The sequence below is a fragment of the Erpetoichthys calabaricus genome, chromosome 9 (assembly GCF_900747795.2).
Source record: "Erpetoichthys calabaricus chromosome 9, fErpCal1.3, whole genome shotgun sequence".
Classification (NCBI taxonomy): Eukaryota; Metazoa; Chordata; class Cladistia; order Polypteriformes; family Polypteridae; genus Erpetoichthys; species Erpetoichthys calabaricus.
In genome coordinates this window covers 136,867,699-136,892,973 of record NC_041402.2, presented here as the reverse complement: position 1 = coordinate 136,892,973, position 25,275 = coordinate 136,867,699, and positions in this window count along the sequence as shown.

Below are 25,275 nucleotides of genomic sequence, written 5' to 3'. Positions count from 1 at the left end.
TTGCCTCACTGACTTTGTCTCCCAACCATCCAACTTGAGCTGACCCTCTAATGTACTCATTTCGAATCCTATCCATCCTCGTCACACCAAGTGCAAATCTTAGCATCGTTAACTCTGCTACCTTCAGCTCTGTCTCCTGCTTTCTGGTCAGTGCCACCGTCTCCAACCCATATAATAGCTGGTCTCACTACTGTCCTGTAGACCTTCCCGTTCACTCTTGCTGATACCCGTCTGTCACAAATTACTTCTGACACTCTTCTCCACCCATCATTCCACCCTGCCTGCACTCTCTTTTTCATCTCTCTTCCACAATCCCCATTACTCTGTACTGTTGATCCCAAGTATTTAAACTCATCCACCTTCCCCAACTCTACTCCCTGCATGCTCACCATTCCACTGACCTCCCTTGCATTTACACACATGTATTCTGTCTTGTTCCTACTGACCTTCATTCCTCTCCTTTCTAGAGCATATCTCTGCCTCTCCAGGGTCTCCTCAACCTGCTCCCTACCATCGCTACAGATCACAGTGTCATCAGCAAACATCATAGTCCACGGGGACTCCTGTCTAATCTCGTCTGTCAACCTGTCCATCACCATTGCAAATAAGAAAGGGCCCAGAGCCAATCCCTAATGTAATCCCACCTCCAACTTGAATGTATCCGTCATTCTTACCGCAGACCTCACCACTGTCACACTTCCCTCGTACATATCCTGTACAACTCTTACGTACTTCTCTGCCACTCCCGACTTCCTCAAACAATACCACAGCTCCTCTCAAGGCACCCTGTCATATGCTTCTCCACGGGGCTCATGTATAAACGGTGCGTACGCACAGAAATGTTGCGTACGAACGTTTCCACGCTCAAATCGCGATGTATAAAACCTAAACTTGGTGTAAAGCCACGCACATTTCCACGGTACCTCATACCCTGGCGTACGCAAGTTCACTCAGATTTGCAGACTGGTGGCACCCAGCGTCAAAGCAGTGCTACTGTTCCAGTGTGGTTACCCTTTCTTTCTTAGATCTACATCCCTGACGCGGCTTTATAAATACACTGACATTAACTGCATATTGTTTATTAGTGTAATGCATCTGATTGTAATTAACCTGTAACAATATAATGGTCTAGGGAATAGCCATAGTATTCCAAATACCATAACTGCTTTAGCGTTGTTACTCTCACTGCACCTTCTTGTTCTTCTTTCAGCTGCTCCCGTTAAGGGTTGCCACAGCAGATCATCTTTTTCCATATTACTCTCACTGCACAACTTGGAGTATTTATATCACTGTATCTGAGTTTGGAATCACAGCAGCAGCTGATCAGAAAGAGAATTATCGGTATACAGCATCAAGCACATGCTGCCTCAGCCACGGCAAAACGCTTCAGAGCCTTTCTTGTACGGACCTCGCGGTTCAGAAACTGTTTCATCCCAAGAACTTTAAACGCACTCAATCAGTCCATCAAGTGCTCCTTGTAGAACTGTTTGTACTTCACCTCACTGTAAACTTGCGATACAGTTATAATATTGCACAACCTGCGCCACTGTATAAAGTGCGTATTTACATACGATGACTATATCATTTTTAAGATGAAATGCAGCAGAATATATTGATTATATTATACAGATAAAACTTTAACTTCATTTAAAATAAAAAAGTTCCTGCCTCACGCTGTATTCTTGCTGGGCTGGCGCAACGCTGGATAGAATAATTAAACACGTACTACGAAGATATTTCAATGTTCCTTAAACGTTTTGAAGAATCGGCGTTCTCAGCTTACAGATGACTTAACGTCTATTACAGAGCTGATTGTGTGGCGATTGGTTACTTGGAGCAAGAAAAGTAAGGACAGGAATTGGAGGTTAGTACGTGTGAAAGAGACAGTACTGCTGCAATAAATTATTTCATTGAAGGTTGCGCATGGCGCAGCAAGCATCTTGCGTGAGATATGAACAATCACTGCACCACCGTGTTCCCATGTTTAATAACATGCTTTCATTCCTATCATCATGAAAAAGATATCATGTGTACATCTCAGTATTTTAATTATTCAGAGAGCTGTAATATTATGAATATAATTGATTCTGTGTTCTGTCGAAGGAAGAGAAAGCCCGTAGTGATTCACACACATAGAGCACATAGAAGATCAAATACAAAACAAAGCATTTAACGTGCTACTTTAGTTACGATGGGATTTGAGAAACTACTAAATTAAACGATTTTAAGATGAAGTTTATGATGTTCTACTTTAATGACAAAATAAACTATGTGATTAAAGTGGAAATTCCGAGATTAAAGTTGACATTTCGAGCTTTTTTCCCAATAAGCTTTCATGTGATACTCAGACGGTGGGCTACGACTCGCCTTTTCATGGCGACTTTGATATGTGACAACTTCTTTTTTTATTTCGGGCACTGTGCGACTTTGTGAACTTGAAGTTTCGAGTTTCCCCGACACTATATGTCACTCGATCAGCTTCCTTTTGTTGATTACAGTGAACCCTCGTTTATCATGGTTAATCCGTTCCAGACTCTACCGCGATAAATTAATTTTCGCGAAGTAGGATTCTTTATTTATAAATCGATTATTTTCGTAGTTAGAGTATAGAAAACCTGTTTACGACCTTCTAAACACGTTTTTTAACATTATTAGAGCCCTCTAGACATGAAATAACACCCTTTAGTCACCATTACACTCGTATTACCCAATATATTAGACAAAATAAGACATATTAGACATTACAAATATCATATTATTATTATTGTACTGTACATTTAATTACACACACACAGTTCTTACACACAACCACTAACCTATGAAGGCATGACCTCAGTAGGAGAGTCTTCAGGTGGTGCAGTATCTTCAGCAGGTGCGTCGCTGTCTTCTTCCGCTGAAGCAGTACTAGGAGTAGGCAGTGGGTGTCTGGGTGCACGGCTGAAGAACATCTTGATAGGCAGTTGCTGGCGCTGTCATTTCATATGCATGAGGAGGCTTTTGTAGGGTATTGCCATCTTTGATCATATCCAAGAGTTTCACCTTCTCCTGGATGGTAAGCATCTTCCTCCGGCGCTTAGTTTCATTGTCAGAAGGCTTAGAAAAAGCAGCACGTTTAGGAGCCATCGTGGGGCTTAGATAAAAGTTCCCAGAAAGCGCATGAGTAGTGACGTAAGCGTGTATGAGAAAAAATCGTGATACAGTGAAGCCGCGAAAGTCGAAGCGTGATATAGCGAGGGATCACTGTATATCACTGTTTAAACCAGCAAATTGTAAGTTTTTCCTTGCCTCCACTTGGTATTTGCTGAAATTCTTCTATTTTTCCTCTTGCTTTTGCCAGTGTCTTTTCACAGAATACTGAGCTTAAGGGCTATTTATATTGATTTGCATATTCAAAAAGGCGTAATTCTGGGAGGAGTTGGGGCGGGACTGCAGGCGCGTTCATGTGTGTTACTTTTCACGCTGATCGAGATTTATGTAGCGGAAGAACGTGGAAGTTGGCGAACGCACCGATTTATGCATCTGGGTTTTTCTGTGCATACGCAAATTCCCGCTTTTGTGCTTAAACCATGTTATAGTGTGAGTTCTACGCACAGCATTATACATGAAGCCCCAGGTCCACAAAGGCGCAATGCAGCTCCTTCTGGCCTTCTCTAAACTTCTCCATCAACATCCTCAGAGCAAGCATTGCATCTGTGGTGCTCTTTCTTAGCATGAAACCAATACTGCTGCTCACTAATCACCACCTCACTTCTTAACCTAGCTTCCACTACTCTTTCCCATAACTTCATGCTGTGGCTCATCAGTTTTATCCATCTGTAGTTACTGCTGTCCTGCACATCCCTCTTATTCTTAAATAGCAGCACCAGTACACTTCTCCACTCCTCAGGCATCCTCTCTCTTTCCAAGATTCCATTAAACAATCTGGTTAAAAACTCCACTGCCATCTCTCCTAAACACCTCCATGCTTCCATAGGTATGTCATCTGGAACAACGGCCTTTCCATTTTTCATCCTCTTCATAGCTGTCCTTACTTCCTCCTTGCTAATCCGTTGCACTTCCTGATTCACTATCTTCAAATCATCCAACCTCTTTTTTCTCTCATTCTCTTCATTTCTCAGCCTCTCAAAGTACTCTTTCCATCTGCTCAACACACTATCCTCGTTTGTGAGTGAACTTCCATCTTTATCCTTTATCACCCTAACCTGCTGCACATCTTTTCCAGCTCGGTCCCTCTGTCTAGCCAATCGGTACAGGTCTTTTTCTCCTTCCTTAGTGTCCAAACTCTTATACAACTTATCATACACCTTTTCTTTAGCCTTTGCCACCTCTCTCTTCACCTTGCGCCTTATCTCTTTGTACTCTTGTCTACTTTCTGCATCTCTCTGACTATCCCACTTCTTCTTTGCCATCCTCTTCCTCTGTATATTCTCCTGTATTTCCTCATTCCACCACCAGGTGTCCTTTTCCTTCTTCCTCTTTCCAGATGTCATGCCAAGCACCCTTCTTGCTGTCACCCTTACTACATCTGCTGTAGTTTCCCAGCTGTTTGGTAACTCTTCACTGCCACCCAGTGCCTGTCTCACCTCCTCCCTAAACTCAACCTTGTAGTCTTCCTTTTTCAACTTCCACCATTTGATCCTTGGCTCTGCTCTCACTCTCTTCCTCTTCTTGATCTGCAACATCATCATACAGACCACCATCCTATGCTGCTTAACTACACTTTCCCCTGCCACCACTTTGCAGTCTTCAGTCTCCTTCAGATCAACTCTTCTGCATAGGATGTAATCTACCTGTGTGCATGTTCCTCCACTCTTGTACGTAACCTTATGTTCCTCCCTCTTCTTAAAATACATATTCACCACAGCCATGTCCATCCTTTTGGCAAAATCCACTATCCTCTGACCTTCTTAATTCCTCTCCTTGACACCATACCTACCCATCACCTCCTCATCTCTACTGTTCCCTTCACCAACATGCCCATTGAAATCCGCTCCAATCACCACTTTCTGTCCCTTGGGTACACTGTTCATCACTTCATCCAACTCACTCCAAAGATCTTCTTTCTCACCCATTGCACACCCAACTTGCAGTGCATATGCACTAACAACATTCATCATAACACCTCCAATTTCCAGCTTCATAATCATTACTCTGCCTGACACTCTTTTCACCTCCAAAACACTCTTGACATACTGTTCCTTCAGAATAACTCCTACCCCATTTCTACTCCCATCCACACCATGACAGAACAATTTGAATCCGCCTCCGATCCACCTGGCCTTACTCCCATTTCATTTAGTCTCTTGCATGCACAATATATCAACCTTCCTTCTCTCAATCATATCTGCTAACTCTCTTCCCTTACCAGTCATATTGCCAACATTCAAAGTTCCTACCCTTAGTTCCACTCTCTTTACCTTCCTTCTCTCCTCCTGCCTCTGGACACGTCTCCCCCCTCTTCTTCTCCTTCTTCTTCTTCAGCCAACAGTAGCCCAATTTCCGCCAGCACCCTGTTGGCTAACAGTATTGGTGGCGGTCGTTGTTAACCCGGCGCTCGACCGATCCGGCATGGAAATTTGTATTGTTGTCCGCATATTGATTTGGCAAAATTTTACACTGGATGCCCTTCCTGACGTAACCCTCCCCATTTACAGTATCTGGGCTTGGGACCGGCACGAAGAAACACACTGGTTTGTGCATACCATGTGGCTGGGTTGCTAAAGAATATGCAATAAGGAACAAAAACAAATGTTAACAATTAATAAAAAATAAGTAAATGTATGTGACATTTCTTTTAGAGTTTACTAATATGAACCCTGAAGTAGAACTGTGTAGCCAAGAGGCTAGCCTTGGCGTCACAATTACTCCTAACTCATTAACAGTTGTGTTTGGTGTACTCCCAGGTGGGCTTAAAATGGAGAAGGAAAAACAATTTGTAATTGCCTTTACCTCACTACTAACACATTGACTTATCTTGTTCAACTGGAAGAATCCCAACCCACCACTTTTAATTCAGTGGGTATGTCCTATACTCTTTGAAATTAGAAAAAATAAAATTTTCACTCAGAGGATCTGTTCAAAACTTTTTTAAAATATGGCAGGATCTAATTAATAACATTTTAAAATAAGCTTCAAAGATTTGCTTTATTGGTGGTCTCTTTCTTTTGGTTTGGGTTGAATTTTGGTTTTGTTAAGTTTGTTTTGATTGTATGGATTGTTATTTGCTTTTAATTAGAATTAATAAAATAAAAAAAGAAAAAGGGCATCTTAAAAGGTGTGTGTTCTGTTTCTCACACCCTTTTCAAGTGGTTTGCACAGTGTGCAAGTCCCTCTCACAGGTCCAGTCTACCAAAATTATAACATTTGTAGTTTTAGAAAACGTTTTTAATGTACCATCATTTATATAATAGTTGCAGAAACTGACAGAACAATACTGAAGAATATACAAAAAGGAACAAAAGCAAATGTTAACATTTTTAAAAATTAAGTAAATGTATGTGACATTCCGTTTTAGAGTTTACTAGTATGAACCTTGAAGAAGAACTGTGTAGCCAAGACGCAGACTCAGCCTTTACATTAAATGTATTTTGACATGAAGTCATATGTAACTTGTGAATACTTCTTTTGATCTGAATACATATATAAGTGGATAATATTTGTAAATTAAAAATATGAAAATTTTAGGCTTTTTATTTTTTATTCCATATTAAACAACTATTATACAGAGCCCCATAGGTGTCAGGCAAAAAAAATAAAAAATCTATTTGAAAGAATTAGTAACTCCTTTGAATGAATTTGTAACTCGTTCAAAAGAATTACATAATTTGTTTAAACAGATTATTTTTATTTTTTTCTTATTTCAGTAAATATTTAATTTTCCTGGTATGTAGTTTTTGTGAACCGGAACCAGAAGAGTATAGCTAGCCAATAGTGTCAGTCTATTCTATGTTGTTCAGTGACAATATAGACTAGATTTTAAACTTACCTTTTCTTGTATTAACATTTGCAACACAAACTCTGGAATATCACATTCATAGAGAAAACTCCATAAATCCAGCCTTGTAATTTCTCCTGCGTTTGAAACTCAATTCAGGACTCCTCAAAAGAACCATTTTAACCACTGTGGCCTTCTAACTAGTTCCTCTTCCAGTTCGCTAATTTTAACACCTTACAGTTCACTTGCGGTTCGCCAGAAAAACCATACAGGGCACTGAAACAAGAATTGCACTGCAAGGGGGAAAAATAATAATCTGTTCAAACAAATTAATACGGAATGGGCTCCATACTACTGAAATAAGAGTCAGGGAAAAAAATAAAAATAATCCATTCAAATGAGTTACATAATTCATTCAAACAAGTTAAGTAATTTGTTCGAACGAGTTAATAACTCATTTGAACAGATTTTTTTTTTTGCTTGACTCCTATGGGACATCTGTTGTTATCTCATTTAAAAAAATTTTTAAAAATATTTTTCTTATGTATGAAAAATTAAAAGGCACAAACCTACACAAAAAGCAACCAGTCATCATTTATTAAAATCCCAAAATACAAAATTAGGGCTGGGGTTTGAAGAAACATCATTTTAAATGTTTGTGCCTAATAAGAGTTTACTAGTTAACAATTTAAGACCAAAAAAAAATATTTAAAAAAAAACAAAATTTAGCAAATATTATTTATTTAACAAAATAATTCAATTCCTGGAGGGGTTATGTCAAGAATAAAGGATCAGAACCCTCACCAAGAGATATCACACAACATTTGATCACATATGTTCCAATAGTCCACTGTAGTTAAGCATCTACATTATTTTGATTAATAGGTCTACTATAATCCAAAATCATGCTGTGCAACTACCGTAAACAGTAACAAAGAATAGATGATCATGCTCTACTTCATCGTGTTGGGTTTATATTAGTGGGTGGTCTTGACCAGATGAAAAAGTGTTTTGGGGGGCATTGGCTTAAAGAAGTTTGGAAACCTCTGTGCTAGGTTGATTTTCGCTTACATTCTTGGTTTGCCAGTTCTCAGTTCATTTTGACTTCCTGGTTACAAATGTGTTTCTTGTCCTTCATTACCATCTCCTGGGGCCTCATGTATAACGCCGTCTCACTATAACATGGCGTAAGCACAAAAGCGGGAATGTGCATATGCACAGAAAAATCCAGATGCAGAAATCTGTACGTATGCAAACTTTCACATTCTTCCGCTACATAAATCCCGATCAGCGTGAAAAGTAACGCACGTGCACGTGCCTTCTGTCCCGCCCCAACTCCTCCCAGAATTACGCCTCTTTGAATATGCAAATCAATATAAATAGTCTTCTGTGAAAAGACAATGGGAAAAGCACGGGAGAAAATATAAGAATTTCAGCGAATACCAAGTGGAGGCAAAGGAAAAACATACTATTTGTTGGTTTAAACAGTGGTATAATCAACAAAAGGAAGTTGATCGAGTGACATAATGTCGGAGAAACTCGAAAGCTCAAGTTCACAAAGTCGCACAGTGCCCGAAATAAAAAAGAAGTCACATGTCAAAGTCGCCGTGAAAAGGCGAGTCGTAGCCCACCGTCTGAGCGTCATATGAAAGCTTATTAGGGTACAGACAAAAAAAATAGGCACACAGTGGGAAAAAAGCACGAAATTTCAACTTTAATCACGTAGTTCATTTTGACATTCATCTTAAAATCGTTTAATTTACTAGTTTCTCAAATCCCATTGTAACTAAAGTAGCACGTTAAATGCTTTGTTTCGTATTTGATCTTCTATGTGCTCTGTGTGTGAATCACTACCTGCTTCTTAAACGGGCTTTCTCTTTCTCCAACAGGACACATAATCCATTACATTCGTGATATTACAGCTCTCTGAATAATTAAAATACTGAGATGTATACGTGATATCTTTTTCATGATGATAGGAATGAAAGCATGTTATTAAACATGAGAACAAGGTGGCGCAGTGCTTGTTCATGTCTCACGCAAGAGGCTTGCTGCGCCATGCGCGACTTTCGATTAAATAATTTATTACAGAAGTACTGTCTCTTTCAAACGTACTAACCTCCAATTCCTGTCCTTACTTTTCTTTCTCCAAATACCCAATCACCACACAATCAGCTCTGTAATAGACGTGAAGCCATTTGTAAGCTTAGAACGGCGATTCTTCAAAACTTTTAAGGAACATTGAAATATCTTCGTAGTGCATGTTTAATTATTCTATCCTTCTATCCTTCCAGTGTCGCATCAGCACCAGTAAGAATACAACGCAATGCAGGAACAAACCCTGAACTAGCTAGCGCTGCGGCACTGTGTCCTCACATGTTTAATTAATAACAATACAGATTATTTAAATGATGGCGGCACGGTGGCGCAGTGGTAGCGCTGCTGCCTCGCAGTTAGGAGACCCGGGTTCGCTTCCCGGGTCCACCCTGCGTGGAGTTTGCATGTTCTCCCCGTGTCTGCGTGGGTTTCCTCCGGGTGCTCCGGTTTCCTCCCACAGTCCAAAGACATGCAGGTTAGGTGGATTGGTGATTCTAAATTGGCCCTAGTGTGTGCTTGGTGTGTGGGTGTGTTTGTGTGTGTCCTGTGGTGGGTTGGCACCCTGCCCAGGATTGGTTCCCTGCCTTGTGCCCTGTGTTGGCTGGGATTGGCTCCAGCGGACCCCCGTGACCCTGTGTTCGGATTCAGAGGGTTGGAAAATGGATGGATGGATGGATTATTTAAATGAAGTTAAAGTTTTATCTGTATAATATAATCAACATATTTTGCTGCATTTCATCTTAAAAATGATATCATCATCATTCGCGCTTTATAAAGTGGCGCAGGTTGTGCAATATTATAACTGTAGTGCAAGTTTTCAGTGAGGTAATTGTACTTATAAGTACAAACAGTTCTACAAGGAGCACTTGATGGACTGATTGAGTGCGTTTATAGTTCTTGGGATGAAACTTTTTCTAAACCGTGAAGTCCGTACAGGAAAGTCTCTGAAAAATTTTGCCGTGGCTCAGGCAGCGTCTGCTTCATGCTGTATACCGATAATTCTCTTTCTAATTAGCTGCTGCTGTGATTCCCCACTCAGATACAGTGATATAAATACTCTGAGTGGTGCAGTGAGAGTAATATGGATAAAGATGATCTGCTGTGGCAACGGGAGCAGCTGAAAGAAGAAGAAGATGCATTGAGAGTAACAACGCTAAAGCAGTTATGGTATTTGGAATACTATGGCTATTCCCTGGACCATTATATTGCTGCAGGTTAATTACAATCAGATGCATTACACTAATAAACAATATGCAGTTAGTTTCAGTGTATTTATAAAGCCGCGTCAGGAATGTGGATCTAAGAAAGAAAGGGTGACCACACAGGAACAGTAGCACTGCTTTGACGCTGGGTGCCGCCAGTCTGCAAAACCAAGCGGAGAAATTGCGTACGCCAGGGTATGAGGTACAGTGGAAATGTGCGTGGCTTTATGCCAAGTTTAGGTTTTATACGTCGCAATTTGAGCGTGGAAACGTTCGTATGCAACATTTCTGTGCGTACGCACCGTTTATACATGAGGCCTCTGGTCTTTTGCTCTTCACATTAATCCTCAGAAAATTAATTTGGCTCTTAACATATTAAGAGATCATGAATGACCTCAAGATGTTGAATTGAACTTATTGCTGAATTTAATCTCCTCCTTGATTGAGAAGCAGCTAAATAAATGAAATGTTACAGTTCAGCACCTGCTAAATAATGTAACCTTTTTAAAACAAGCTGGAAAATCTGATCCTTCCGAGTGCTGCTATTGCTGAAACTCACATCCCTAATTCTGAATATATTCCTAGTGACCATAAAAAAATTGGAAGATTTGTATATCTGTATGATTTTTTTCTTCATCAACAACTACACACATATGCCAATGATCAAGCTAAAATTATATTTACAGTTCATTTCTTTACAGATAGGCCTCTTAATAAAATTCTGCACTATGTGCTAATAAACACCTACACACTTTTCACCTGGACACCTTTTTGAAAGAGTTTTACAGGATTTTTGCTATTCCAGACAGAATGTGTACTGCTTGCAACACTCTTTTAAAAAATTGAGACGGGAAATAAACCTGTTGGGGAATTCACTATATTCTTTAAAACGCTAGCCAGACAGATGATCAGTTGCCATCCAAGAGGCCTTCATAATGGATAGAGAATGTTGGTGGATGGTCATCCTGGCTGGGATGAATTTCCTTTCCCAGTCAGGATGTCGTAATAATTTTCCTGGGAGTTGTAGTCCCAATAGGCAGTCCTGCTGGATTTCTTGGATGCCTTTTTTTAATAAAAAATGTTTATTTAAACCTGAGACTGTTGGGGCATATGAAATATATATATTTATATATCCTGTTGCACAAATAAAACTTTTTTGATAGCACACTTAATTCCAGAGTTAAAAAACAGACCTGAAAGCACAAATAAATATTTAGTAAATCTTCATTGACAAATTTACTCCATCTCAGCTGCTTGCACTAGGGAACAAGCACTTATAAAGACTTTTCGTATTGTGCAATATGAAACCTATGTGTTAAGGCAGTTGATTAACTTCTTTTGAATTAATTTTAATTGACATGTTCTTGAAGACTCAGACCACTTAATTGTTTTCTTTTTTCTTAATTAGCTGACAAACAATAGTGAGATACAAAATGAGTCAAAACGTGACCAGCAAACTGTGTCCATCATACAGTATCTGAAAATAAAGAAAGATCAACAATTTCAGAAATGTATGCTATTGCACAATGAAAGCAGTAACAGGCCATGAAATTAAAGAATGGGTTTAATTAACAAGAAGAATCAGCACCTAATTAAGCAACTGCTTAGAGTGAAATTGTTTGGAGTTTGAGGCCCTGACTTAGTTGGTCTTCTGTTGGGTCACTCACTTCTGATTTCATTTCTGTTTGGGTGCCATTTAAAGAAAGAAATGAAGCAATTCAAAGAAACAAATCTTTAAAAACAAGTCAATTAATATTAAATCAAACTAAGCTGATTAGCGCAAAAACAGGTCACTAATAAAGAAAAGGGTTAGAATGAAAATTTGCAATCACTGCAGCCCTCCAGGACCGGAGTTTGAGAACCTTGTTCTAGAACCACTTTTTATATTCTTTAAAAAGCATGAAATTCCTTGATTTTGTGGAGTTGAAAAATATTATCAAACTATTAATGGTCCTCCTCCTAACTGTATGCTATGGTAATGTTTTATTTGCCTTATCATGATAAATTTCCAATATTTATACATGATTCCACCATTTATTTGAATCTGATGCAACATTTCCCACAATAAAGCTAATCTGCACAAAACAGAAACCTTTGGAGTGTGGAGACCTGTCTAAGCAGCATTGCTTCTATAATTAAAATGACAAATCCAAGTAAATGTTTTGCATGTTTCAGTCAAATACACAGTGCCTATTGCAAAGCCAAAATGCTACAAGAGCAATTTTACGATATTTTGCTATTGAAACAGTAATCATTCATGCTGCCATACAACAAACAATATGAAATTAGTTTCTGTATGCAGATGTCAGTTGATCTTGCAATTTTATTGTATAGCATTTACTGAAACAGTTTCATTCATTCATTCATTCATTCATTCATTTTCCACCTCTTTGCAAGGGCAACAGTCTTAGCAGCAAGGCACATACATCCTTATCCCCAGCCACACTTGCCAACTGATACTGTGAGATCCCAAGGCATTCTCAGGCCATCTGGGAGATAAAAATCCTCCTAGTAAGCCTTGGGTGTTCCCTGGGGTCTCCTCCTATCTGATTGTGCCCATAAAACATCCACAGGATGGCATTCAGGTGGCATCCATATCAGATTCCCAAACCTTCTCAATTGACTCCTCTCGATGTGGAGGGTCAGCAGCTCTGCACTGAGCCTCTCGCAGATGTCTGAGCTTCTCACCCTATCGCTAAGGGAGAGCTCAGCCACCCTGCGGAGAATGCTTTGGCCACTGGCACTACCCAAAGTTCATGACCAAAGGTAAGGATTGGGATATAAATTGACTGGTAAATCGAGAGCTTCACCCTCTGACTCATCACTTTCTACTGAGAAAGTGTTAAATCATGCAGTATATGTGAACAGTGATTACATTTATACTTACTATTTGAAGTTGAGAGTATAAGAGGGTATGGTATAGTGGTTAGCACTACAACCTTACAGCCCCAGGAAATGGGACCCAAATAATGGGCCATTAACGTCTATATGGAGGTTTCATGTTCTCTTTTTGTTTATGTGAGCTTCTTCCCAGGTCACGTTGAAGCTAACAGTAATTGTGCTTAAGTGGTTTTAGATTAGATTAGGTTAAATTAGATACACTTTATTAATCCCAAGTGGAAATTTAGATGCATATAGCGGCAGAAACAAAAAAACGAGATAGAGACTCAAAGAGCAAATAATACAACCAATCAATCAACAAATAAAAAATAAATGTATATTGTGCAGAAACTGCAAAATGAACTTAAGAGTATAAACATTTAATTTGGGACAATGGGAGGAAGCATTGAATTGCCTGATGGCAGTGAACAGAAAAGAACCCCTCAGATGTGTTTCTTAGCACACCATTGAAGTGGATAAAAGTGCTCCAAGACAGCACCTTCTGGAGGGGATTTTCCAATGTTGCTACCACCCTCCTTTCCACAACAGCTTCCAGTATGTCCAGGATTCACATATACAACATATACACCACAAACACAGCTGGACTTCAGCATGGACCCATGGGCCAAGTCAGTGCCCTGTTGCCTACAGGATTAATAGTATTAATCAAGATGAATGAAAAACATTTTGTTGTTTATTTTTCAAAGAAATATTCCTTCTGCTAGTCTGGCCAATCCAAGTCCTTTTTAACCCCCTTCATCTTTACAGTTGAGAAAACTAGCCCATCCTAGTCTCAAGTAACCTGTCATCCCCAAATTTCTATGTCTCCAGTGAACTGTACGTAGTGACAGAAGCTGGCTGTTGGACAGCATTTACAGCAGCAAGACTGATGAATATGGGCTACCAGAACAGAAGCATGTGCAGAAGGGTGTCATAATAGTGACAGGTTTTTCTGCAATGGCCAGCAACAGCATTATAGTTTCTATGAATAAACAGTAAACTGTGACACCACTTCTTAATGTAATTGATATAAGAAGAGCTTTGGACAATCTTCAAAGCTGTCGTTAACTGATCTTCAGGGTGCAAAGCAAGTTATTCATGTACAACATTTCAGTCTATTCATAAGTGACAGCTTGTTAGATTGCTCCTGAGCCCAACAGACATGCATAGTAACTCATCTAATAGCACAAACTGAAACCAAATTCTAAGGGAATTCCTGTGGTCTGATGTCAATTATGATGATCTGCTGGCTTTCTTGCACTAACTGTATAATATTCAAAAGCTTAAAATGCTCATCAACAAAATATTCAATTGAACCATAATATAGAAAATGAAAAACATTTCAATATACTTGTCAGATGTGTGCATTTTGTTGAAAAAAACACTCCTGTCACTTCACACTGTAGTGAAAAATCCATTATGAAAATCAAATTATTCTCCACACTTTACATACCTGAGCAGAATATTGTTGACTAATCCCATGTACTTTAAAAACCTTTTCGGACAAAGAAGTGATAAAAACCTCATACAATTACTGAATTGGTAGTGCCTCTAGTGAACTACAGGTAAAGTTTTTTGGTAGCCTAAAAAAGTGCCCCGAGTTTGCAAACTGGTGAACTGTTTTATATATTTATATTTTTAAATCTATTTAATTTTTTATTTTCATAGTTTTACCTTAACAACTGAAAAAAATGGATATTGTGAAAAAATTGGTGCCTTAATGATGTTTTTAAATAATTTTTCCTCCCGCTCTCCTCTGTCTCTCTCAAAATAGATAGCTGAAGGATTAAGCATTAGACTATCGTTTTAATATCTGACATGGCATATGGCACTCTGATGGCTATCATATATAATTCTAAGATACTGAATACTCTGTCCCTCGATCTCTTTATGTATAACTCATATACTCATACCTATTGTACACTATGGCACTTATTGCTGTTCTTGTGCAGTGCCTATTCAAGTTCAGCCATCTTCTTAGCTTTCACATTAGTGTTTGTGTACTTAGTTTTTAAATGGTTCCTTCAGTACACTTGGGATTGTGACCAAACAACACTTCCAAGTCCAGGGACCTCTTCTTTACTTCACAACTACTGGCAAACTTCACGAGTCGCCCTTTCCTGTCTAGTCTTGTATTATTTAAATAATTCTGATACGGTTTACTGCGTCCAGTTTTGGGTCCTTCATGCTGCCCCTTCACCAACCCCCTTGGACTCCTTTGTTAAAAACGAATTTATAAATGAATGATTTCTTACTCCTAAACTATTCTCTCAGTTGACATTGTCTAGTCCATTAATCTTTCTAATCCGCTGTTCACTGCCATATTCGAATGCTAATTTAATGTTGCATTTCCATTATAAATATATTTTGTATTTCGGATTCTTCTTCCAGCTTGCTGAATGACTTTGGAAAACGCAAGAACTAGTATAAACGTGTTACGCAAAATATGTGTACCGCTAGCACAATTTCACTTTCAGCTTTAAAACCCTGCAGTTCGACTTCATGGTTGGCGCGTCATCAACTGGATTTGTTTGGCAACGCCTACGTGTCAATCCAACACGACCACGCCCATCGACTCCGCGTAAACCAATGGATTATCTCTCTTAAGCGTCTCAAGCAATAGGGTGTACAGACGTGAAGCCCCTCCCCCCTCAATCTGCTCAGTTTGTACTTTCAAGTTGAAGCTGCTTCCCTAAACGCTCCGAGTATTGAAGAGTGTTAAAACTGCGGGTAAGAGTGCTTCTGCGCAAAGATAGGCTAACAAAAGCAAGGTGAGTGCTGATTATGTAGGCGTAGAAGCGACAGTAGAACAGACATATAATATGATATTGAACCAGCAAGTACAAGGTGTGCGCCAAGTAAGAGGCCGTAATATTTTGGGGTAGTTGTTAAGAGTAGAACTTTGGAGATGATGATATCGGTGGTATAAAACCCAGGTATGAACCTGTGTAAAGTGGCACCTGTGCGTTAGTTTGAGTGGGTCACCAGGCAACCGCAACGTGGTTTGCGTGCGCGTTCACGTAAGCAGCCGCACGCGTGGTTTCCTCTGCGGACATCCCCAGACTGGGATGAGGGCGTGCGCGAGTTTGCGGGGCGGAACAGACTGGACAGACTAGCGAAAGGACATGAGTCGATCATATCGAAATGTTATGAGTCTGGAACACCGTTTAAAAATTGCATCAATTGTATAAATATCCACATTTTTCTGTCCCTCGTGCTGAGGAAAGTGTCAGAACTTTTTGAAATGGCCTCTATGAGTTGGGCATCCTGTAAAGTATACAAGTGTAGGTGCAGGGAAAACTGAGTAAGAACAATGATGTTCTGGTCAACAGCCTTGCGTAGAATATGTGTAGGATGCTTGATGTTTATGCACCATTGCACTGCCTAGTTAATGTATTAACCAAGTCTGCGCGGTAGCATCACGTCACTGCCATTACAACACTAGTAGTGTGCTGGTATACTGGCACTACCACGTCCATTACAACATTTGGGTATCTACAATTTGGTGTTGCCTTTGTAAAAACATGAAAAGGGCCAACCTATGTCATTACTGTGTCTGCACCATAGAGCTGACTAGTCTTTGACATTCATGTTATCTGTGGGTGTCTGTGCCATGGATTTCTCAGTGTGCAATTGTGCCTGTAGTGACAGCAGAACTGTGCTGAGCAGAAAGTGTCATAGTTCGGTCCAGGCCAAGCTGCCAAAGAATCATTTTTTTATTATCAGAAGCTTTTTTTTTTTTTTTTTACTGTGGTAGTGATTTTTTTTTTTCATAATACTTCCATACATAAGCATAATTCCACCAAGAGCACATAAACTTTTTTTTTCTTTTTACCCAGTGTGCGTGTTCTGTTTCTTTATTAACATATAACACTGCTTTGAATTGTAAATATTCCAATATTCAACAAAAGACCCTGTGATTCCAGTCTTGTAAGGTTACACAGTGATACAGCTGGCATTTTTATCAATGGCTGCTGTGTTTTTTTTCTTGGTTCTTGTAATTGAAGCATGGGGTTAAGTGTAAGTGTTTCCATTTTTTCATTTAAACTTAAGACAAAGGCAGGGAAAAATAACTGAGCAGTGAGTTCTTTGGTAGGCTACATATTTTGTCTTTATTTACAGTGTCTGTGCTACTGCTTAAGGACCAAATGCATTGGCATATGTCAGGGCTGGATTTATTATACAGTCAGTCAGTCATCATCCAACCCGCTATATCCTAACACAGGGTCACAGGGGTCTGCTGGAGCCAATCCCAGCCAACACGGGACACAAGGCAGGAACAAATCCCAGGGCAGGGCACCAGCCCATTGCAGTTTATTATACTGTGTACCCGCAAACTAGTTCAATGCAGGTAAAGCAAGCTTCAGTGGTGTTGTCACTTTAATTGTGAGTTAGCTGACTTATCTACAGAATAAATTTAGAAAATGTCCAAATGTCATTTTAGCTAATGGACTTGTTGAATTTGACTTAATTAAGATACCCACACCTGGTGGTCATACTTTTCCTTCTTGCTTTTATTTTATATGTTGTGTGAGCTGGGATCTCATTTTATTGACACCTGATTGTTCAGTCATCCGTTATTTTTGAGTATGTCCATATTGATACTAGGACTTTATTTATATAATTAAGACCTTATTTTTATAATTAAATGGTCATGTTGATCTTTTTTGTAGTATAGGCAGTATTGTGCTGGTATATTAGTTCATTCAGTACATATAAGACGGAAAGACACACGCAAATCACTCACCCTCACTTCTTGCTTTAGTTAATTATATTAAGGTAGAACAGACAGCTTGTTCTTTACTCTGGGCTATGTATTGAAAATCCTGGAAAAAAGTGAAGAATTGTTGTTAAATTTAGCTTGTTTTTCCTTGTTCCCATCCTTGGTAGTAAACAACAGCTATGTTGTAATGCACATTTAATTTTGCCAGAAATATGATAAATAATCCAAAAGAGGCTAATTTAATAACCTATTCAATTAATCTCACTTTTGATTGTCTAGCACATCTGTAAGACTTCTTTTTGATCTCTTTATTTCAGCACTCATTTTTAATTTATTTTTATGTGTGGTATACATTTTTTAATCATGCTTCATCAAGTACAGCAAATTACTTAATAAAATTAGCTGTAGACAAATTTTGTGATTTGAACTCTGAGTCATAAAGTTAGTTAGAGGAGAGAACTGAACCAACATTAGTCTCTAAATCACCCTTCCTGCATAACACATGCATGGTTTGCTCAAACTAATGTTGAACAATTTTGAGCTTTATGCCTTGACTATTTAACAGGTGACAGTTAATTTTGAATAGTATGACATCCAATATCATGTTGAATTGAAGTCTGTACAAAATTTCCCTCTGGGATAATAAAGTCTACCTGAACCTAATTGCATAGTCTTATCTTTTTGAATTGCATAGTTATGAGAAGCCAAAGCTGATCCTAACCACAAAAGACGCAAGACAGGAGCCAATTTCAGGAGTAGTTACTAATCTACAGTACTTCAAATCTCAGATTTAGGTACTAGTTAACATTCTGTGTTTAGGATGTGGATTTAAATAAGAATATTTGGGGAGATCCTGTGAGGACACAGGGAGAACAAAAAATATCAAACAAGTAGTACCTGGGTCACGAATCAACTTTACTACTCCATAGGTAAGAGATAACATTGATTGCCAGAGCACCTTATAGATGTAGCATTCTGGTTTTGAATACTGCATTTGATCACTGCTTGTGTGGAGATTGCATGTTCTCTTGTAGTGTACATAGTTTTTTTTTTTTCTCTGGGTACTCAGTTTGTCTTTTCACATCCCATAAATCTATTTATTAGGTTCATTTCTGATTCTACATTGGCCATTTGTGAGTGTGGGGAACTGTGTATTACTGAGTGAGTGGGCCCTGCAATGGCCTTGTACCCCATCCAGGTTTAGTGTCTGCCTTGGGCCTGATAATGTTCGTGCTTTTAATTCTGGATATATGTATGTTAACAATTTTTGATAATATCACTTTTATCCCAGTTCCCTATTGCAGCTAAGCAAAAGGTTTAAGACAGATGTTTGCAAGGTGTTTCTTATTGGTCATGTGTTTCACCTTTGGGTTGACAGTACACACAGAAAAAAATTATGAACGAATATCAAGTATTCGATTTAGCCTTTGTTGTAGGCAATGTGACAAAAAACATTCTGAACAAAAGAGAAGAGGCCATTCAAGGAAAAAACAAGCGGTTTGGTTGCTGGTAAAAAGATTAAAGTTAAATCAGAATTGTTACATAGAAAATGGGTATAAAAATGTTAATAGTTTTTAATATTTAAAGAAAGTGCAGGTGGATTATGTAATCTGCTACATCCAAATCTTTATATATAATACACTACCGTGGCTGTTTGTTTGTCTGTCCAGAATTTTAAATCACCTGCTTGCAAACCGTTTGAACTACTTACCTGAAATTTGGTACACATATACTACGTGACATCTACTATCTGCTTTCGGGGTGATGATTGACCTCCAAGGTTATTCCGCTTTTTATTTTATTGTAGAATCAGCTCTTGGCAGCAGCCAGCAGGGCGGCCTTGCGGCGCATGTGTACGGGCGCCATTCTCATCCTTTCTCCATCACTTCCTCTACCTCTTTTTTATCTTAAATCATTCTTGAGGCAGGTTGAAGACTTAAGTGCCAGCTTAAGTGAAAAATTAAAGTAAACGTACTAATTGCAACACAAACACTGCCTTAATCAGTTTTAATGCTAAGAGATGCCAACGAAAGAAGAGAGGAAGCAGGCCGCTAGGGTGGAGAAAAGAAGAGCTGCTCAGAAAGCAGCAAGTGCATCAACTGAGAAAACGAATGATAAATGTACAGAGAAAGAGTTTGAAAACTAGGAATGCTCAAGTCAAGTGTGTTCGCTGCACATTATCATGCAGTGCGCCATTACCGGTATATAATATTTTAATGTAAGTGCATTCGTCAACCTCCTATAATCACATTGAGTGATAAAAAGAAACACAAAAAGCAAAATGAATCTAAAATAGATACATTGTACAAAAATTAAAGGTGACATTCTGTATGCTTATAGCTAGGTTGTACTGCACAAAAAGGAATTTTCAATTAACTGTTTCAATAGTTAAAGGAGACTCCCTATAAAAGTGCTTCAGCTAGATACTGTACATCTTCCTAGATAATTTAATTCTGTATAGGGAGGAATCCAGAAACTGTTAGTAATGGTTGTTAATACAATCACTGCTCCTCATACAGCCAAACATTTCTTCAGTGCAAAGTACAGGCATACAGTAGTCTGAACCATATATGATTGTTTCAGTTTAAAATAATATTTTTGATTGTTTGTTTATAAATACTAAATATTTCCCAGACGATTCATAGATTTAAATGTGTCAGGCGCTTGTGTGATGTTTGTATGTACCCTTTGTGTTAACAGTGAACTCCTATATTTAATCAGTGGAGCTATCTTGGCCTGGCCAGAGTGTCTTTGTGATTGAAATTTAATGAAACTTTGGTGATTTGCTAAGATAGATCGATGAGTAGATATTTGTCTGTAAGGTCTACGGTTAGGTGGATTTGGCTTGTCCTCCCTCAAAAGATTCCACTAGTTTCTCATTATATGGCTTAACTTCTTTCTGTTTCTCATAGTTTAAAAAGTCTTCTGTTGTGTTTGTGGTTCAGTCTTGGCGATTACTTTAATAGTTCAGTTCAACCAGGTTATTAGCAGTGGAGAAATTGATCCATCTTTAACTGAATGGTTTATATGATTAGTTTGCCAAGTAGTCAGAAATACACAGCAGGTGTTTGTTTTTTTTCACAAAATATTTTAGAATTTGCCTAATATGTACAAAATTTATATAGTTGTCAGAATGGCATGGTGCTTACCCTTAAACCTCCAGAGACATTGGTTCAGTTTCAGGCCTGGTTACAGTCTGATTTAATTTTATATTTTCTCCCACTTTCCTCATACATTCCAGAGATGCGTGTTATAGATTAATTGAGGGTTGTGAATCAACTTGGTGTAAATGTGCCCTGAAGTGGAATGGCAATAGTTCCTGCTTAGGTGTAGCTACTGTAAGGAAAGGCTCCAGTGTCATATAGTGGATAAAATCATAGGTGGAAAAGATGGAAGAATGGATGGATTTTTCTAATGGTACAGTAGTCATTATTTTCTTTTCAGTGAAGTTGGCATTGTTAAAAGTGACAATTTTTAGGGGTGGGGTTGGATTTGTTTTGTTTTCAATCCTGTTTTTTTTTTGTAAAAATTGATCTATTTGTATGGATTGATTACAATAAAATCAATAAAATTAAAAAAAAAAGTGACAATTTAAAACAATAAAAGCATGTGAATATGACAATTAAAAGCTAAAATATAAACAATTCCACCTGAATCCTCATATAATATATATATATATATGGTTGAAATAGTTTACTGTCAAATAAATGCAAAGAGTACGCGACACGTGTTTCGCCCTAATTCTGGGCTCATCAGGCGTACACACTCCACTGCACTTCCTCTCGGGAATCGAACCTCGGACGTCAGCGCCAGAGGCGATGCCCCTAACGTTGCGCCACGGCGTGTGGATTGTTTATTTGACAGCATGTAGATCAGGGTAATTACATTCACGGCATTCGTAGTCTGTGTCACAATCTAGGCGCAACGTTAGGGGCATTTATTTGACAGTAAACTATTTTCAAACCATTCTATGATCTGCTCTTCACAAACTGAGGGCACCGTGGCGGATGTTAGCAGATTGCTGGCCAACCACAAAGCGTTACCTGGTAGGTAACCACCCACACTATCAGATTGTGACACAGACTTCGAATGCCGTGAATGTAATTACCCCGATCTACATGCTGTCAAATAAACGAACCACACGCCGTGGCGCAACGTTAGGGGCATCGCCTCTGACGCTGACGTCCGAGGTTCGATTCCCGAGAGGGAGTGCAGTGGAGTGTGTACACCTGATGAGCCCAGAATGAGGGCGAAACACGTGTCGTGTACTCTTTGCATTTATTTGACAGTAAACTATTTTCAAACCATTCTATGATCTGCTCTTCACAAACTGAGGGCACCGTGGCGGATGTTAGCAGATTGCTGGCCAACCACAAAGCGTTACCTGGTAGGTAACCACCCACACTATCAGATTGTGACACAGACTACGAATGCCGTGAATATATATATATATATATATATATATATATATATATATATATATATATATAGTGGGGAACAGCCCAGACACAGACAGGCAGACATCATTTTGTCACCCAACACACGTTTATTTACAGTTTATTATGTACAGTCTTAAATGCCACACAACCCCAAACTCCCCCAAAGTCTTGCCAACCACTATGCCTCACTCTTCAGGCCGCCTCGGCGTCTCCTCCTGAGACCTTGTCCAACTGCTCTCCTGACTCCAGCCTCTCTCTGAAGGGAGGCGGCCCCTTTTATGTGCACCCGGATGTGCTCCAGGTGCTCCCCGACAATCTCCCACCGGCACTCCCCATTGTGGCGGAAGTGCCGGCTGCGTACCCGGAAGCACTCCGGGTGTCCCCACTCGTCTTCCCTCCTGCACTTCCTGGTGTGGCAGAAGTGCTGGGGTCCAGGGTTCTCCAGGCATGGGGGCGCCCCCTGGTGGCGACCACGGGCCCCTACAGGGTTGAGCTTCCCAGCTCCGTGCCCATGGCCCCCAAAGGAACCAGGGAGGTCGCCCCCTCGTTGTCTGGAGGAGGCACATGCCCTCCTCCGGTCTTCCTGGGCGTCCCGGCTGGGTGCCACCCCCAGCCGCGTGCCACAATATGTATGTATGTATGTATGTGTGTGTGTGTGTGTGTGTGTATTATGTGTATATGCATAATATACAGATTTTAAAAAGTGAGCAGATAAATCTAAAAATTGTAAAATCAGACCAAGTGCACACAGATCAGTCCTGTGTTACAGTAATCCCTCGCTACTTCGCGGTTCACTTTTCGCGGATTCACGACTTCGCGGGTTTTTAAATACAAGTGATTGCCCGCCTATCGCGGAAGTTATGTTCCAGACCCATCAGCAACAGGAGAAAATCCGCGATATAGAAAGACCATATAAATAAACATTTTTATAGTTTAAGCCTTAAAATACCCATCCCACATGCTTTAAACACATGTAAACTTATAAAACACATTTTGTTAACACATATGATATGTGGATGTCGGGCTAAGGATATGAGTAACATCTCACTATTATAAAACATTTTAACTTCACGCAAGATAAGACAGTGAGACAGGAAAATTGGTGATGTACAGGCTTTTAAATTATTGACAGGCAGAGCGACAAGCAGCACAAAGCCAGCACAAAGTCCACTTCTCCTTAGCGTTCATTCAGCTCCCCACCCCCTTGACAATGCGAACTGCGCCTCCAGGGAGGGGGGTTTGAGCGAACTTGCGTTCAGCCCTCACACACACACTCATCCTCCTTCCGAACGCGCAGAGCGACAAGCAGGCATTTTGGCAGAAGCAGTACAAAGTCCATTTCTGCTCAGCGTGAGTTCAGCTGCCCCCCTTCACAAAGCGAGTGCAGACACATTGACATCTGATCACTGCGTGCAGTGTGCAGTGTTGGTCTGCGGTGTTTAATAATGTAGAAAGTGTTTAAGAGCATAGGAAGTGTTTATAAGAGTGTGGGAAAGGTTAACAAGAGAGTGAGAAAGGTTTATAAGAGTGTGGGAAGGGTTTATAAAGCCTTAAAATATGTATAAATAATAAAATAAATATAGGTCGCTACTTCGCGGATTTTCACCTATCGCGGGGGGGCTCTGGAATGTAACCCCCGCGATAGGTGAGGGATTACTGTACTTCCAAAGCAAGAATGCTATTTTAATCTCTAAAATAATAATAATGAACAGAATGTTTTGAGTGGAATGGTAAGCTAAATGGTTATAGCATAATTATAAACAACATACCATAGGGGCATCAGAAAACCAGACAAACCATCCATTAATTTTTTTTATCTACTTATTTCATTACAGAATCATGGGGTGCCAAACCAGATAAGGTTGCAGTGATAATCTGTCATGTAGCACAGTGATGTACAGTATAATGATACTTTTGGTTTTGTTTTGGCAAATAATCTGTGTAGAGGTAGGGAGAATGACTAGGCTCCACAGGTTGTTCATACAATCACTGTGAAAAAGTAAGTACACCCCATGAAATGTTTTTGTATCTTTTGTGACATATGTGGACATTTAAAGATTGAATCTTCATTTAAGCATAATAGACATGCATTATAGAATATAATAAACATCACTACCTCAGATACCTAAAATTAGAATCGGGTGCAATTATTTAGAATATCATTTGTAAAGATCTGGAAGGAACTGGTCTTATGTAAACCTCAAAGATTTAGTTTGATGTGCTGTTTGTTGTTTAACTGTGTCTTATCACCGTACCTTGATTGAGAGAGAGCTCTCTGAGGCCTTCAGAGAAGGTTGTAGATGCCTATGAGCTTGGGAAGAGATTAAAAAAATCTTCAAAAAATTGAAATTCAACCATTCCATTGTCTGAAAGACCACCTAGAAGCAGGGAAGATTCCAAACAACTTCTAAGTTTTCCAGGTCATGCTGTCTGTTATGAATTTCTTTTAAATACTGTAATGGTACTCAAGTCACTCTGGAAAGGGTATATAATTTATTTATTCATTTATTCATTGGATCGATTTGGATGGGCTCCAGCTTCCCTGTAATTCTGCCCTGGGTGAGAAGTTTAAGGAAATGAATGGATGGTTAATTTACATAATATGATGGACTACAACATTTTCAGTGACAAGTTTCTGTATATGTTGCGCTTCCAAATTGCAATGCAGACTAAACTTAGAGAAACCTTATTTTATTATGTAATGCTTGATAGAGTATTCGTTTTATCCTAGATGGCAAAACCTAATTTCTGCTAATACTGTATGTATATTCGAACAGTGTGGGAGCCGACCTTCTCAAATGCAGACATGCTGCTTTTGACCCCAGAAATCAATGTACCTGCTTGAAGCAGACCCCTTTACAAAATAGTTGCACTTTGGAGTCCTCTGTATGTTTGAAAAAGGCTGCCCATTATAACGCTGAAATAGTCAAGAACTTTTTAGTTTCTAAAAAATGAATCTCACATGTGAGATTTACCAATTACAACCGTATTTGTGTATAA